The sequence below is a fragment of the Balaenoptera borealis genome (genome assembly GCF_965194805.1).
Source record: "Balaenoptera borealis genome assembly, chromosome: 19".
Lineage (NCBI taxonomy): Eukaryota > Metazoa > Chordata > Mammalia > Artiodactyla > Balaenopteridae > Balaenoptera > Balaenoptera borealis.
Genome location: NC_138878.1, coordinates 19,201,746 through 19,217,118, shown reverse-complemented (window position 1 = coordinate 19,217,118; position 15,373 = coordinate 19,201,746). Strand labels below are relative to the sequence as shown.

The window sequence follows — 15,373 nt, the reverse complement described above, 5'->3', positions numbered from 1 at the left end:
GGAATTAAGGAGCAGGTATCCGAGACCTGAATTCCCTGTACTCCTTAACCTTTCCAGGCCTCAGGTTCCAAGTCTGTGAAATGGGCAGGACATGGACTGACTGTGGCAGCCTGAGGGTGGCCTCCGACAACCTCGACACCGTAATCTCTGGACCCTGTGAATGGTCCCTCGCATGGCAAAAGGGACTTCGCAGATGTGAGGAAATGAAGGATCTTGAGATGGGGAGATGATCTTGGATTATCCAAGCTCTAGATGAGCTCTAGATGTCATCACGAATACCCGTATAGAGAGAAGCAGAGGGAGATTTGACACAGAAGAGAAGCCTGAGTGAGGACAGACGATTCGGAGAAGGAAGATGCTAAGCGACTGACTGAAGGAAAAGGCCACGAGCCAAAAACTACAGGAGCCTCCAGAAGCTAGAAAGGCGAGGAAGTGGATTCTCTCTGGAGCCTCCCCAGAAGGGAGCGGCCCCGCCAACGTGTTGATTCTCAGCCCCAAAGACTCTCTTGGAGCTCCTGACTTCCAGACCTGAGGATAACTTTGTATTGTTTTAAACCACTGAGCTTGTGGTCATTTGTTACGGCAGCGACAAGAAAATGAATACTGAACATCATTTCACTCTTAGGAAAATTGTGAAACTAGCTAATGCTCCCAAGGCCCGGGGTGAGGCCAGGTTGTCAGTGGAGACCTGGGGGGAGTGGGGATGGGGATTACAGCTCGAGTTGCCCAAATCACAGCTGCTGGAATCCACCGCCTGCCCTGGAGGCTTCCTGAGCGGTGCCACAGCACAACTTCCCACTCAGTCAGGACTGGGGCAGGAGAAGGATGGAGTTCAGGAAATGTCTGATTGGCTTTGAGTTTTGGGGTTTGCAGATCAGGCATCCTGAGCGTGAATAAGGCTGAGTCTCGAGCTGGGCACTGATGGGGGTGGTGACCTACAGAAAGACGTGCAGGCCTGGAAAATGTGTGCAGCCTTGATGAACAAACACCTGGAACACTCAGGCTACTTCATGGGTCTCCAGGGCCCCAGCTGAGAGCAGGATATGGAGTCAAGGGAGGAGAGTGGTCCCCCCACCTCTGCCACTAGTTTGCCCTGTGACTTTAGACAGGTCCCCCGACCCTGCTCTCTGGGCCTCCATCTCCGTCTGAGACAGCAGCGGGGTGACGTGGGTGAGCCCCGGGGAGCCTGTCTTCTCTGACGCTGGGTAGTTTCACATTCCTGCTCAGGCCCGCAGCCAGGCAGGTTGACCCCACTGGACGCTCAAGATTTAGAGGATCACAGAGCCAAAGGCTCAGGAAAAGCAAATCCCAGGGCCTCCCAAAGACAGTTAGAGAGGCAAGACGGAGGACGGACTGTCAAAATATTTTGTCTAAAAACAGGCCGAGGCAGCCTGCAAAACGCATATTGCACATGCATCCCAAACAGACAGAAATGGAAAGGAGGGTGCAGCCCTAAAACAGATACATTTACAGAAACAGGAGAAAGTCTTCCTCTGGTGGCCTGTTTTAGCAAAAAAACACATAAATCTATTCCCAGGGGAGTAAGGCGATTGAAAAGGGATCAGGGGCTCTGGAAGCGTCTCGATGACAGCACTGCCCAACGAGCTTCCAAAACTCCATTTCAAGGGCGTGGGAAGAGAGAGGCCTCTTAACCAGAGTGGAGGGAGCTGGGGGTGTTGTTTGCACCCTGTAACTCCTGTGACAGGCGGAGGAAGCTGAACTTGAAGAGGAAAGCCACATGCTCAAGGTCAGAAAGCTACAAAGCAGCTGAGATGGGATTCAAAATCAGGACTGTTGAATCCCAAGTCCCCCAAGTTCTGAGCCGCTAGGAAAACTGTGCAGATGAATTCAGATGAATTCCTTATAGTAGGCCAACCTCAGTCATTGATGGAAAGTTCTGGAGGTTCTGGGCACATGCCTAAACTTTGTGATGCTTGTGGTAAAAGGAAGTTATCATGCTGGTCTACAAGCCAAGTGTCCATCACTCTAACAAGGACAAAAACAAGGATGGAAGGATCAAGCATGGCCTAGGTTGGTCCTCCAGGCCCCTCCAAGGCCAACAGGCACTGGCTTGCTCTCAGGAAGGACTTTTTATAAGTCAGAGCTGACGGTGGAATGGGTTACCCTAGAGGTAGTGAGCTTCCCGTCACAAGGGGTATTCAAACAGAAGATCTTTCCAAACCACAGACTTGACAATATCAACCTCAAGGTTTCAGGCCTTTCCCGTCTGCCCCCGCCCCAGCCCCGGTCTCATGCACACCCCTTTTCCACCAACATCTTCTCTACACACCTGAACTTCTCACCTCTCAGTCTTCAACCACACCGCCCCCTCTGCTGAAATGTCCATGAGCCTTTTCGATACCTGGGGATTCTAAAACGCTTTTACAGATCTGCTCAAATGCCTCTCTTAGGCCAGCCACACCCTCAAGCCATTTTGGGGACCTTTCCTCTGCAGTCCCCTGCAATTGACTTCATTTACCTCCTTCCCCATCTCTTGGGGATCAGCTAACAGCCATGTCTTTGTTCCCCTCATTACCCAGCACCATGCCTAACTCTAAGTAGGCCCCCGTGCATGGGTTTTGCATGAGAGTACCCAGCTTGTGTGGCTTGCACTCTCAAGCCAAGCTTGCTGCCTTTCCACCTTCCCAGAGGGAAAACCCAAGCCCTGGCACACCCACAGCCCTGCCCTGGCCGACAGGAAAGCTCTAGGCCCACGGGGGGAAGTGGGGAAGCTTGTGGTCAACTTTGAAGCTAAGAACATAACAATTTTATTTTTAAAAATTTTAAAACTCAGGGAAGAAACAATCGGGAAGCTCAATTCGGGGCCTCTGAGCTCAGAAATCATAAAAGTCAGTGGTATTTTAAAAATAAGAATACCCTCCTGACTCTCAAGGGGCTCATGGAGGTTCGCTGGTCCCCAGCCATTTGCACTGCCTCCCTCTCAGATGTTATAACGGGTCTCCCCAGCCTCGCTCTGAATTTCCGCTGTTCCAACACTGAAGACAATTCTCTGGCACACGCCGTGCAGACCAGAGAGTGAGTACAGTCCCTCTCCTTCCGCAGAGCAGGAATGCAGGGGCCTGGCTCTCGGTAGAGAACCCACGGATGGACGGAAGTCACAGCCCTTCTCTTCACAGAAATTGAACATGGGGAGCTGCCCAGGGCCCCCTGAGGCAAACCAAGTCCAGTGGAATGTCTCCGATCAAGTCGTCCCGTGGAAAACCCCAGCAGGCTCTCACGGGGCCTCAAGGACACGATCAGGGGTGACCTCCAAGTGGACACCAGTGGGTCTGATGAGAATGAAGACACCCTACACTGTGTAGCACTTAGTTATTGCAAATGGGTATCACACCCCCGCTCCCATCTAGTCCTTCCAGGACGTGTCAGAGGAGATGCCATCGGTCTCTCCCCGTGTGACACATGGAGCCTGAGTCCCAGAGAAGGAGAAACAACTCTCCCAGACCAGTTTTACTGATCTCTAACCCCGAGCTCTCCCTTTGATGGCTTGAGAGTTACCACCAGCAGCATCCTTTTCTCAACTCTCCCTCCACAATACCCAGCCCAGGGCCTGCACATAGTGAGAACTCAGTGCAGTTAACCCTTGAACGACACGGGTTTGAACTGCGTGGGGCCACTTATACGTGGATTTGTTGCTGTAGTAAATACCGCAGGACTGCACCAGCCACCATCGGTTGAATCCGCGGATACCAAGAAACTGTGGACAAGGATGGCCATGATAAATTATATGTGGATTTTCAACCGCACAGAGGGCCAGCATCCTTAAACCCCTCCTTGTTCAAGGGTCAACTGTAAAATTTAACTGAGCTCATCTAATTGTATCCCTGTAGTGAAACAAAGAAAAGATGGCTCTTGGCTTTGGCACCAATACCTTTTAAGGCGCACAGGATAAGGCATTCAGATTGGGGGGTGGGGGGTGACATTGAGTGCTCCACTTACAACCCAGCACAGGCATTCACGTATCTCAGGAACAGAGCCAACTGTACTCTCTTGACCTCAGAACGATCCACCATTTCCCCGGAAGGTCACACAGCCGCCAAGTGGCAGGAGCAGGTTTTGAACCCAGGCCGCCTGACCTCAAAGCCCCTGCATCATCTCCCAGAGGGAGTCTCACTGGCTGCCCATCCCAGCCCCCACTCTTCTCTTTCAAGGCCGCCTTTCACCCCTTTCATCGCCATCTCTTGACTTTTAGGTATTTGTATCTTGTTGCTCACCTCCACTGAGACAGTCAACTGAGATGGGTTGAATAGCTTTATATCCATCATTTATACCTTAACAGAAATGAGAGTGAGTCGAAACATGAGCTCTTCAGGCAGACCTGGGTTTTCAACCATCTCTTCCTACGATCCCTGGCACAGAGATTCAGAGGGTCCCCGGGGGGTGGTATTTCAGACAGGCCCTGCTCTGGTGGCCCTGCCCAGGAAGCCTGCTCATGGATTTGGCAGGGAGCAAGCGCCGGGGAGTTTCGCCAAGGCTGCCTCAAGGGAGTGCAGTTTTTAAATCCTCATGAGTGGTGATCCTTGGAAGTCTCTTGGAAGTTAACACAGCAAGAAGCACAAACAGCCCGCTCTGTGCAGAGAAATAGGTGGGGCAAGTTCAGTCAGAGGACCGAAGGGGAAATGCACAGCTGCAATCTGGTCCTCCATCTGACCGGTCTCCCACATGCATCCCACTTCTCCCAGTCAGAGGGAGGAGGATACCAGGCCTGCTAGCTTGAATCACTCCACTGGAAAAAAACTTTCCGTGTGAGGGACTGCACGAACTCCTCTGCCTCTCTCTTCTACCTCTTCACGTGACAAGGCAGAAGGCCATTTATCACCCACGGTCTCGCCATGCTGGGGTCGGTCCATGCGTATCAGTCAGGAGAGACCAAGGTTAGCTGCTGTAACAACTGCCCCACGCTCAGTGGTTCACCCCCACAAAGGGTTTGTCATTTCTACATTCAGGGCAGGAGAAGGGAAGGTAGCAAATCACACACTAGCCCTTAAAACTGCCCAGAGTGACACAATAAGCATTTCATTGGCCCCAAGCAAGTCAGAGGCCCTGCCTAACTTTAATCGGTCAGAGAAGTACAATCCTACCGTTTGCCCAGAGGTAAACAAAATATTTGGTGAATAGCATGAAGGACTATAGCACTGTAACAGTAATAATAACTATGATAAAATATTCAAAGAAGCTGATGTTTACTGATATTTACCACATACCAGGCATTGGGTAAAGTGCTTTCTATCCTTTATTCCATTTAATACTGGAATGGATGCTGGTGAAGTGAAGGGAAAATACAAACAAGGTAGATGCTAATATTAGCCTGAATTTATGGATGAGGAAATGGAGGCTCATGAATTCAAGGGACTTGCTCGAGGTCAGATAGTTGGAAAATGGTGGATCTGGGACTCGAACCCAGGACTCCTGAGACCATGCCTGCTAATCGCTCTACTACCCTGCTCCCAAATACATATTTAGGGCCCTCCAGAATGGTGGAAAGGCAACTACAACAACCTTGAGACGGAAACATTGCTTTCTTATCCTAGCCCCCATCATATCTAGCAGGTGGTCTCCAGGTCCAGGAACAAAGTGCCTTCCTTTAATCAAACAGATTCAGATCTGTCTCTCATCCACCCAGCTGCCCATGGTGTGCCAGACCCCACACCAGGCAGGTGTAACCTTTATCTGCCTTGATTCTCAACATGCACCTGGCAGGTAGGTCTTTCTGTCCCCATTTTGCAGCTAAGTAACTTGAGGCACACAACTAATTAGAGCAGTTTTGAACCCAGATCTAGCTGGCTCTGAGGCTTGTGATGACCAAGGAAGACCTCCCCATGGGGAGGTCAGCCCAGGGAGGTGTGTGATTGTAGAGGACCGGCCGGGCATGGGGGTGGAGGTGAGAGCAGGGGAGTCCCTGAGTTCATATAAATGTGGGTGTACTTCTTCAGCCCAGCCCCTCCCTTCCTCACTCCAAAGGGAGTGAACCCTAGACAGGGTGGCCTCTGTCAGATTGTTAAAAGCCCCCACTGGTGACTCCTTTCTCTTGGGGTAAGGCATCTCTGCCTCTAGAAGTCTTCTCGGGAAGACAAAACATTAAGTCCCTGTCAGGCAGTGCAGTACAAGGGAAGCACGTGGCTTTGGAGCTCAGTGCAAATAACATCTATACCACTTGGAAGCTGTGTGACTTTGGGCAAGTCACTTAACCTCTCTGGGCCCTGGCTGCCACAAAATGACAGAGTTGGGCTGTATCTTCCTGAGGATTTCATCCCTGATTATGTTTTCGGCACTAATGATACTCTGATGAACTCAAGCAAAGGCCAGGGGGTGAAAAAAGGTTCATGGGCGAGTCAGTGGATGAAACTCCATGGGAAAGTGGAAAGCAGCTAACGGTTACAAGCCACTCATCTGTTAGGGGTGGCTGCATTGAGCGCATGACCCTCATTACTGCATGTGGTTCTCTCTACCACCCCGTGAGAAAAGAGCTCTTATTATCCACAGTTTACCAGGCAGAAATCAATAGAGCAGGACTAGTCCCCAGGCCTGCAAAGACCCAAGTATGTACTCAACAGCAGATAGCTAAGTGTGTTTGTAGGGGAAAGACTGTGAAGGGATCTCTTCCCCACTTCTTTTGGTTTTTAGTCTAGTAATTGCAAAAATAATACAAGCTCATCCTAAATTCTAACAGTATTTATATTTTAAGTGAGCATCTTATCCCCTGCCGGCTAATTCTACTCCAAACAGGGGTAAGCTCTATTAATGTTTTCGCGAGGTTCCTTCCAAGTTTTCTCGATGCCTCTACATAGGATTATACCAAGTAGGATTTGTTCATCATTTACTTATGGCCTGCTGACAATAGTAATAATAGTCACATTTACAGAGCCCTTCCTGAGGCCAGGTTCTATATCAGGTGCTGAGGACAGCTGTGAACAAGAGACACAACCCCCACCCTGGGGGGCCATCAGAAACACTCTGCAGCTTGCCCTGTCCCCCACTTACCAAATTACGAATCACCCACTTACCCCACTTACATCCTGGGCTGTCATCCAAATCACGAGATCTACCACGCTTTTTAAAACGGAAAATCTCCTTGTGTTTTATAAGTGTATTGCCCTTGATTCAACCAACCCTGTACTGATGAATGTTTAGGTTATTTCCAATTTTTTGCTCTTACAAAAAAAAATCCACATTTTTAATGCACTCATGCTAGCACTTACATAAAGTTTACAGATTCCTTTAACGTAAATGTTTATTTTATCTAGACGATAGTCTTTTCGTGGTGGGAAGCTTTGGAGCGGACAGCAGGTTCCAAGCAGGACTCAGGGGCACCATCTACCCCTTAGGGGACTGCGCAGGAAAAGCTGCCACCGAGCTTCTCTCCTTCATTACAGAACTGAACTCTCAATAGACAAGGCACATCCTGACCTTGAAAATCCCCCTTCAGCCCTTTTGCTGATTTCCCATTCGAAGGCACATCACCTGCTCATCACAATAAATGGCCTCCATCTACTGCGGTGATAGGGAAACCGTAACCAGAAGGGGCATCAGGTTCAGGCGGATAAACAAAGTGCTGGAGCTGCTGACCCGTGGCTCCCACCCCCTGATGCTCACGAAACCCAAAGCCAGCTCTCTGGTCCCTGAGGGCAGGGCTCAAGGCGGGCACTTCTCTTTCCCCCACCAGCGGTTACACCGGAGCCTGACTACATTGTTGGTGCTGTATCAATACTCCCTGGAATGGCCTGATTACTGACACGTGTTAATTACACCTGGCATGCACACGTGGTGGCTGGGCCTCTGAAAGAGACCATCCTCCCCAAAGGAGGGGACCCGCGATCCTGCTAGGTAGGAAGAGAGGGCGAATGCGGTGTTATGGGAGTACTTTCAACTATTCCAGCAATGGGGGTGGGTCTGGGAAGGCATCCTGGAGCAAGAGAGACGGGAAGTGGGACGGAGGAGTGGGGAGAATTTGGATAAACACAGATAGGAGGAGAGGGCGTGCCAGGCAGGGGAAGGACCCAGACAAAGATAAAAAAAGCCTTAAGCAGTGCCCTGCGCCTCATCAGTGCTATGCAGGGATGTGCTAGGGCCAACTCCTGCCACCAGAGGAAAGCTTGAGTGTTGCCAGCCCAAACATTACTGCTTGAAAGAGTGGGAGTCCGTACACCAAGGCAATCAGCAAACACTGTAAATCAGGACTTTCCTTTTTCAGCCGGTTTACCAGCACACGACTCTATATATGCATACTCTATTATTACAGAAAGCCACAAAAGCATTTAAGCAGAAGGGTGACACGGTCAGGTGTGCATTTGTAAAAGGGTCACTCTGGGGCCAGTGTGGGAGGGACAGTTCGGGACAGGAGTGGAAGTAAGGAGACGGCCGGGAGGTTCCTCCAGCTGTCCAGGAGAGTGATGTGAAAAGGAGCCAAGGGACAGAGTCTATTTAAGAGGGAGGACTGATGCCTCGGTGACTGGTGGGATATGCGATGTGGGGGAGGGGAGGAGGGAAGCACCAAGGCCATCTGAGCTTTAAGTGATGAAACACCTTTCTCCACTTGGCAAATGCCTGGCCTTCTCCACCTGATCTCCCACCTCCCCAAAGGAGAAAGAAGATATGTGAGGCTGTTTCTAGAAAACCCCGAGGGGCTGGTCTGGTGCAGGCTGGCAGGAGAAGGGAGAGTTCTTACTCTTAGCCTAAGGGAAGCAGTTTCCTCCCTCACCACCTCTTCCCCTTCCCTATCTTCTCTTCCTCCCCCTCCCCTTCCTCCTCCTCACTCTGCAACAAAGCCCTCATAAATCGGAGGCATAGCTATGCCTCAGCACTGCTGGTCCAGCCCACCATTTGCATCTCTGCTTGGAACAATGAGCCCCGCAGACACAAACACCCAAAGTTTATGAGCAGTGCCCGCCATTAAATCTTCGCCAGACATGTTTCTGATATAATCCTCTCCCTGCACTGTCTGCCTTGGGGTATAAAATCCAGGAAAGTTGAGGAAAAAGGAAAGGGCTGGCTGTAGAGAAAGCGCACTGGCTGCAGAGATGGACCCAGGGTGGAGCTTGGCTCTGTCTCTGGAACCTCTCAGAACCTCAGTCTCCTCTTCTGAAAAATGGAGCTGCGGGACTTCCCTGATGGTGTGCAGCGGACACGGGTTCGATCTCTGGTCTGGGAAGATCCCACATGCCACGGAGCAACTAAGCCCGTGCACCACAACTACTGAGGCTGTGCTCTAAAGCCCGCGAGCCACAACTACTGAGCCCGTGTGCCACAACTACTGAAGCCTGGGCGCCTAGAGCCCATGCTCCGCAACAAGAGAAGCCCATGCACCACAATGAAGAGCAGCCCCCGCTCACCGCAACCAGAGAAAGCCCGTATGCAGCAACAAAGACCCAACGCGGCCAAAAATAATAAATAAATAAATAAATTTATTTAAAAAAAAAAAACAAATGGAGCTGCACTCTCCAGCTCAGAGGATTGTTGTGAGAAGGAAATGAGGAGTGGCAGGGTGGGCCCCGCACACGGAGCCTGACAACAGCAGGTACCCACTCTGTGTAGCTGGTCAGGGGAGAGAATGTGGATTCTGGAGACAGACGAGCCTGGGGTCTGGCCAGCTCTCAGGCTGGCTCTATGCTGTGTGCCTCTGGGCCGTTCACCTAACCTCTCTGGACTGCAATCTCCACCTTTATGGTTATTGTCTTGGGCCAGCCAATCAGCATCCATGCCTCAAGTAGCCTTATCTGTAAAATGGGGCAATGCTGTCTGCTCATCACAGAGTTTAGGTGAGACCCAGCCTCACATAAAAGTGCTTTAAGAAACCCTTACACTACACAGATGCAAGATCTTATTCCAAAAAATCTTTTACGTATTTTGGCCGAGGGAGGAAGAATCTGTAAAGCATAGAAGACACGATTTGCTGCTGCTTCCAAGCCCAAATGCTAACACTAGCAAGTGTCCATCATGTCGGCACCCTGAACACACACTGTTGAACCCCTACTCTCCAGTCACTGGCTACACAGACATGAATGCACAGCCCCCGATACTGAGGGCCCCATGCCCTGGGCCACACAGACAAGTTGACAGGTTACGCCAGCCAGCTAGTTAGCCAGAGGACAGAGCCAGATGCCTTGAGAGCACAGAGCAGGGCAGCTAACTTTAGGGAAGCACAAAGAGAGGATGAAACACGCCCCCAACCGCTCACCCTCCACACCTGAATGGCGGCCTGGTGCAGACAGGTGAGGCGAGCTGCTCAGATGGTCACGAGTGTAGATAAGGTTCTCACTCAGCCCGAGGGACCTCCAGCACCCCAAACCTGAAGTGAAGGAAGCCCCCACTCCTGGGAATGCTTAAAGGTAAAACGTCCCTGCTGCACGGAGCATGTGTTATTTTTGTCACCAGTATAAGGGACCAAGCCCTTCCCTGGTGCCAGGTGCTGTGCTACCTTGGAAAGCCCCCGCTCCTGCTTCATGTGCCTTTTCCCATAGAGTCACGAAGCATTTGTCCTGTGAGGCCAGCCCAGGCTGCAGGGGGGGAAGACTGGCCTGGCAGGGGGCTGACCTGACCTGACCTGTGAGGCCACACCAGCTGGGAAGCCCCTCCTGCCCGGCCTGCCCGGCCCTGACCTTGTCTGTCAGGTCAGGGCCCCCTGCACATGCCCAAGGCCTCCACCCCTCTCGTCCTCTCCCAGCGCCTCCTGCAGAGAGGCAAGAGCCCACCTTCCTCACAGGTGTCCGCTGAACCCCTCACTCTGCTGGGGAAGCCGCGTTTCTCTCTTACCAGGAGAGTCCTGCCGTGTTTTTTATCCTTTAATAACGTTACAGTAGGGCTGGGGGAGACGGATTTTGGCCTCAGGCTACATCTGCCCTTCATTTAAAACCACCCTGACGCCCGCCAGGCTGGAAAACAAGTCTCCGAGCCTCTCTTTTATAGTCTTTGTTAGATCCAAATCCAGAGTTATTTTCGCCCACAGATCTTATCAGCCTGGAGCCCATTTGCCTCCAGAAACTGACCCTCTTGCTTAAAAAGCAAAACTTCACACACGGCAGGTCAACCACCCCCACTCCCGCCCATCCCAGGCTCCTGGGAGCAGCCTCAACTCACAAATGCCATTTAAGAAAATCTTTTCTCTCCTCCAGGAAGCTTCAGGCTCCCTCCACTGACCCCAAAACCTGCAGCATCCACATTCTCGTCATTCTCAGGCGGGCATGCAGTTTCAGATTAGAAAATGTGTTTTTATTTTCCACAAAAAATATACGGAGGGGGAGTTTGTTGTCTTTAATTACACTGGGTCGCCTGACAAAGAGCATCTGGACAAAGGCAAGGCACGTTTAAAGGGGAAACCGTCGTTTCCAACAGAATAAAAGACAAAGTAAGAAAGCACCTCCAACCCAGCAGCGCTCAGAAGGAGCTTTCCTCCCCTCTCCTGGCGCTATCCGGGCCCTGACAGTCTTCCGCTGCTATTAATCTACCAGGCTGGGCCCAGACCCCAAGGCCAGGCCCGCCTGCTGAGAGGCAGAGCTAAAAACAGCTCCAGCCTCTGAAAGGGGCCGGCTGAGCATCTAATCGCCCAGCTTTCTCCTTGCCCTCCCCGCAGACTCCACTCGGGAGACAGGCGGCCTGGAGAGCAAAGGTGCGCTTTGATTTGGATAGGAAGGAAAAACGAAGGTTGTGAGCAGGTGTGGAGAGAAAATCGTCCAGGCAACCGAGAGGAAAATGCCTCTTGGCTGCCACCGGTGCAGGTGTAGCTCCTTTTACCACGGGGCGCAGGCGGCGCGATCAGAGGAGGAGTTTGTGGGCGCGGTGAGGCGGTGCGGCTTGCATTCGGAGCCTGGGAGCAGCGGAGTGGGATGTTATTCACCCATCCCCGTGTCCCGGTCACAGAGGAGCCCTGGCCACGGCTGTGAGAGGTTTCCTGTTATGAAAGAAAGTTAGCAGGTGGCTGATGGATTTCCTTAGATCCTTTGTATATTTCATTTGGGCCGGGATGGGGAGGGAATACGCATTAATCATGTGCATTTGGCAGAAAGTTGCCAGACCTTCATTCATCTATGCATTCCCTTAGCCTACATTTATTATTAATAATCGTGGCACCATTAGCGGGTTTCCATTGTGGACCAGGTGCTGTGCTAAGCACATTACCTTGGGTATGTGATTCAGGCCTCACAGCTTCCCTGTAACACGGACATTATTACCCCCATTTTACTGATAATGAAGCAGGCTCAGGAAAAAGACAGTGGCTTGCCCCAGTCTGTAAAAGCAGAGATCCAAAGCCAGACCTGACCAACTCCAAAGTGCAAGCTCTTTACCGTGAGGACCTCCGGCGTCCCTGTGTGGTCTCTCTACCTGGCCTTGTGGTAGCGCTCGGATAAATGTTTGATGAAAGAAAGATTTCTGGAATGACATATTACAGGTCCAGCCTGGACGTATGGGTACTAAAAACTGGATTCTGTTCTCACCTCTCACTGCAAGACTCTCCTGGGCAGAGGGTAGCAGAGAATTCAGGCTGAGTGAACTTCCACCCAGGCCAAGAAGAGGGCTGGCCAAGGGGACTCTGTTAGCAAAAATGGTCCAGTTCTCTACCCCTCTTGTGACCGCATCCTTTGCAAAGTGATTTAGCAGTTCATCTGATCTTGAGACAGTGTCTCTTTTCCCATCCTTGAATCTGGGCTGGTCTTGTGACTTGCTTTGGTTAACGGAATGCAGAGGAAGTGACGCGCAGAGCCTAGGCCTCAAGAGGCTTGTGGCTTCTGCTCTCTCTCTCTCTGAATCCTGCCATTATCATGTGACAGCCCTACTGGCCTGATGCAGGATTAGAGGCGTGGGTCCCAGTCACCCCCATGACCCTAAGCCACAGCCTTCCAACCACCACATAATGAGGCCACTGTAGACCAGTCTAACCTCCAGCCAACCTGGCACCTGACCACAGACAGATGGGTGAGTCCTGCCAAGACCAGAACTGCCCAATGGACGCCAAAGTGCCGAGCTGCAGAATCATGAGCTAAATAAATGTCGGTTGTTTAAGGCACCAGGTTTGGGGGTGGCTTGTTACCCAGCGAAAGCTAACTGGCACATTGCTCATCTGTTTCCTAAAGCCACGGGACATGTGAGCAGAGGCGAGAATAGCCCTGATGCCCCAGGACCCACCAGAGTCGGGCTGTTAAACCAAGGATGTTTCTGGACCCCTGGGTCTCACCTGTAACCTCTTGTTTATCTCTTTGCTACCTCTTCCCCTATTGGCTCTAATTTTGAAAGAAAGAAAAGATCGCAGATGGAAGGCAGAGAAGGGAGGCCAAGATCTATCAGGGGGTCAGTGTGGAGGGAAGGAACGTGACACCATGAGTTGGGCGTCCCTACCGCTCTAACACCCACACGCCACAGTCTGTGCCCCAGTGTTTTTCACCCGTGTGACATCAGACTTTTGTAGCGTACATATATCAGAGAAGACACTGTGTGGGGAAGCTCTGGACCATGGGGAGAGGAGAAGCAAAGCCAGAGACCCCAAAACTCGACCCTGTACGAGTTTCCTAGGGCTGCCGTAACGAATTAGCACAGACTTGGTGGCTTCAAACAACATAACTGTTTTCTCTCATAGGCCTGGAGGCCAGAAGTGCACAGTCAGGTGTCAGCAGGACTGGATTCTGCTGGAGCCTCTGAGGAAGGACCCCTTCCCTGTCTCTCCCCAGCTTCCGGAGGCTCCTGGCATCCTTGGCATCCCTTGGCTTGTAACTGTATCTCTCTGCCTCCATCTTCTCATGGCCTTCTTCCTGTGTCTCTGTGGGTCCTCTCCTATTCTTATAAGAACACCAGGAATTGGGGTTAGTGCCCACCCTAGATCCAGGATGACTTCATCTTGAGATTCTTACCTAATTATACTTGCAAAGATCCTATTTCCAAATCAGGTCACATTCCGAGGTTCTGGGTGGACATGGGTTTCGGGGAGACGCTATTGCACCACTGCCTGCCCCTCATGGCTCCTGGAGGAGCACGGCCTGTAGGGACATTGTCCGAGGAGCCACCCCCACTCCAACCAGCCCACATCCATTCTTGGGGTGGTGCTTACTATGCGCCAGGGTTTGTCCTTATCCAGCGCAAGCCTGAGGTACTGGGGATGCAGTCCCATCCCAAGTGCTCCCTTGTGGCCGTCCTGTGGCAGAAGGGCAGTGCTCACACCCTGAGCTTCCCTCCCAGACACGCCACTGGCAGAAGTGAGGGCTTGCCTAACAGTTCTCTTATTTCTAAGGAAAATGGAAACAAAGATGAAAGCTGAAAACAGAGCTTTTGTTCCTCAAATCCAAGAATGGCCTAGTAGACCACCTGGAGGAGCCACAGGAAAAGCCCTGCCGGCTCTCCCAGGGAGGAACGGCCCCAAACCCTGCATGGTGAGGACAGGCCCACAGCCTGGCCTGCAGCCAAGCCGACATTTAGCCATCCTCCCACTTATTCTCCATCATGTACGCACAGGGCTGGGCGCTGGGACGTTGTTCCTGCCTTTCTGGAGCCCAAGTTCCAGCAGCAGGAACAGACAGGACCACTCAGGATAGGGTAGGTAGGGGCTAGCCCAGGAGGGAAAGGCTTCTCACAGAGACAACATCTGAGCTCGTGCCTGCGGGACCCTGAGAGCACACAGCAGGTGGCGAGGGGACAGGGCATTCACAGCAGAAGGCCTAGCTGGTGCGCACGCGCGGTAGGGCCCATGAGGACCGTGCACCCCAGAATGGCGCGTTCCTGCAGCAGAGGGTGTGAGCGTCGATGGGCAGAAGCAGGAGGCCATAGTGGGAAGGAAGTTTAGTGCAAGCGTTATCCTAGACTGGGCACCCTGGGACCTGCCAGCGTACAGTAACAGTATACAGGACCCACACCCTGTTCAGCTCTGCCCCTGGGGTCCCGGGAAGATGCGGATTCAGAGAGAGGCTTAAATTACGAGATAACACGAAGGGGTGTGATTCACCCCGCAGGAGCCAGGTCACTAATTCCCTGGTTCAAACCTGACCCCAGGGAAGATGCATTCAGAAAACATCAGGAGCAACAAGATTACAACTTCCCAAGTGCTTCCCACGAGGCCCATCTGCCTCCCAACTCAGCTCCCGCTTCGGGGAGGGAAGGCGGACAGCAGTGGGAGAGAAGTCTTAGGAAACCTCACCAGGGAAAGCAGTCTTGCCCTTGATTCTGCCCGTTCTTATCTCATCCCTTGACATTCCAAATAGGCCATAACCAGACTTCTTGGAGCCTGAAACAAACCTCAAAAGTCCCAAATTCTGGACTCGACCCACACACAGAGTCCAACAGGCTTGCTCTGCCTGTCTTCCCATCTTGACCTGTGCTTCTGGGACTTAACATCTCCAAAGCCTGAGGCCTGCTTTCTTAGGAGGCCTCTAAGGTTAGC

General features: G+C 51.8%; 1 protein-coding gene across 1 annotated transcript in view; it reads right to left on the bottom strand.

The window, feature by feature from the left end:
• The window catches only part of LOC309617191 (uncharacterized protein), a 661,226-nt gene that overhangs the window by 544,623 nt on the left and 101,230 nt on the right, over positions 1-15,373 (bottom strand). The window lies entirely within an intron of this gene.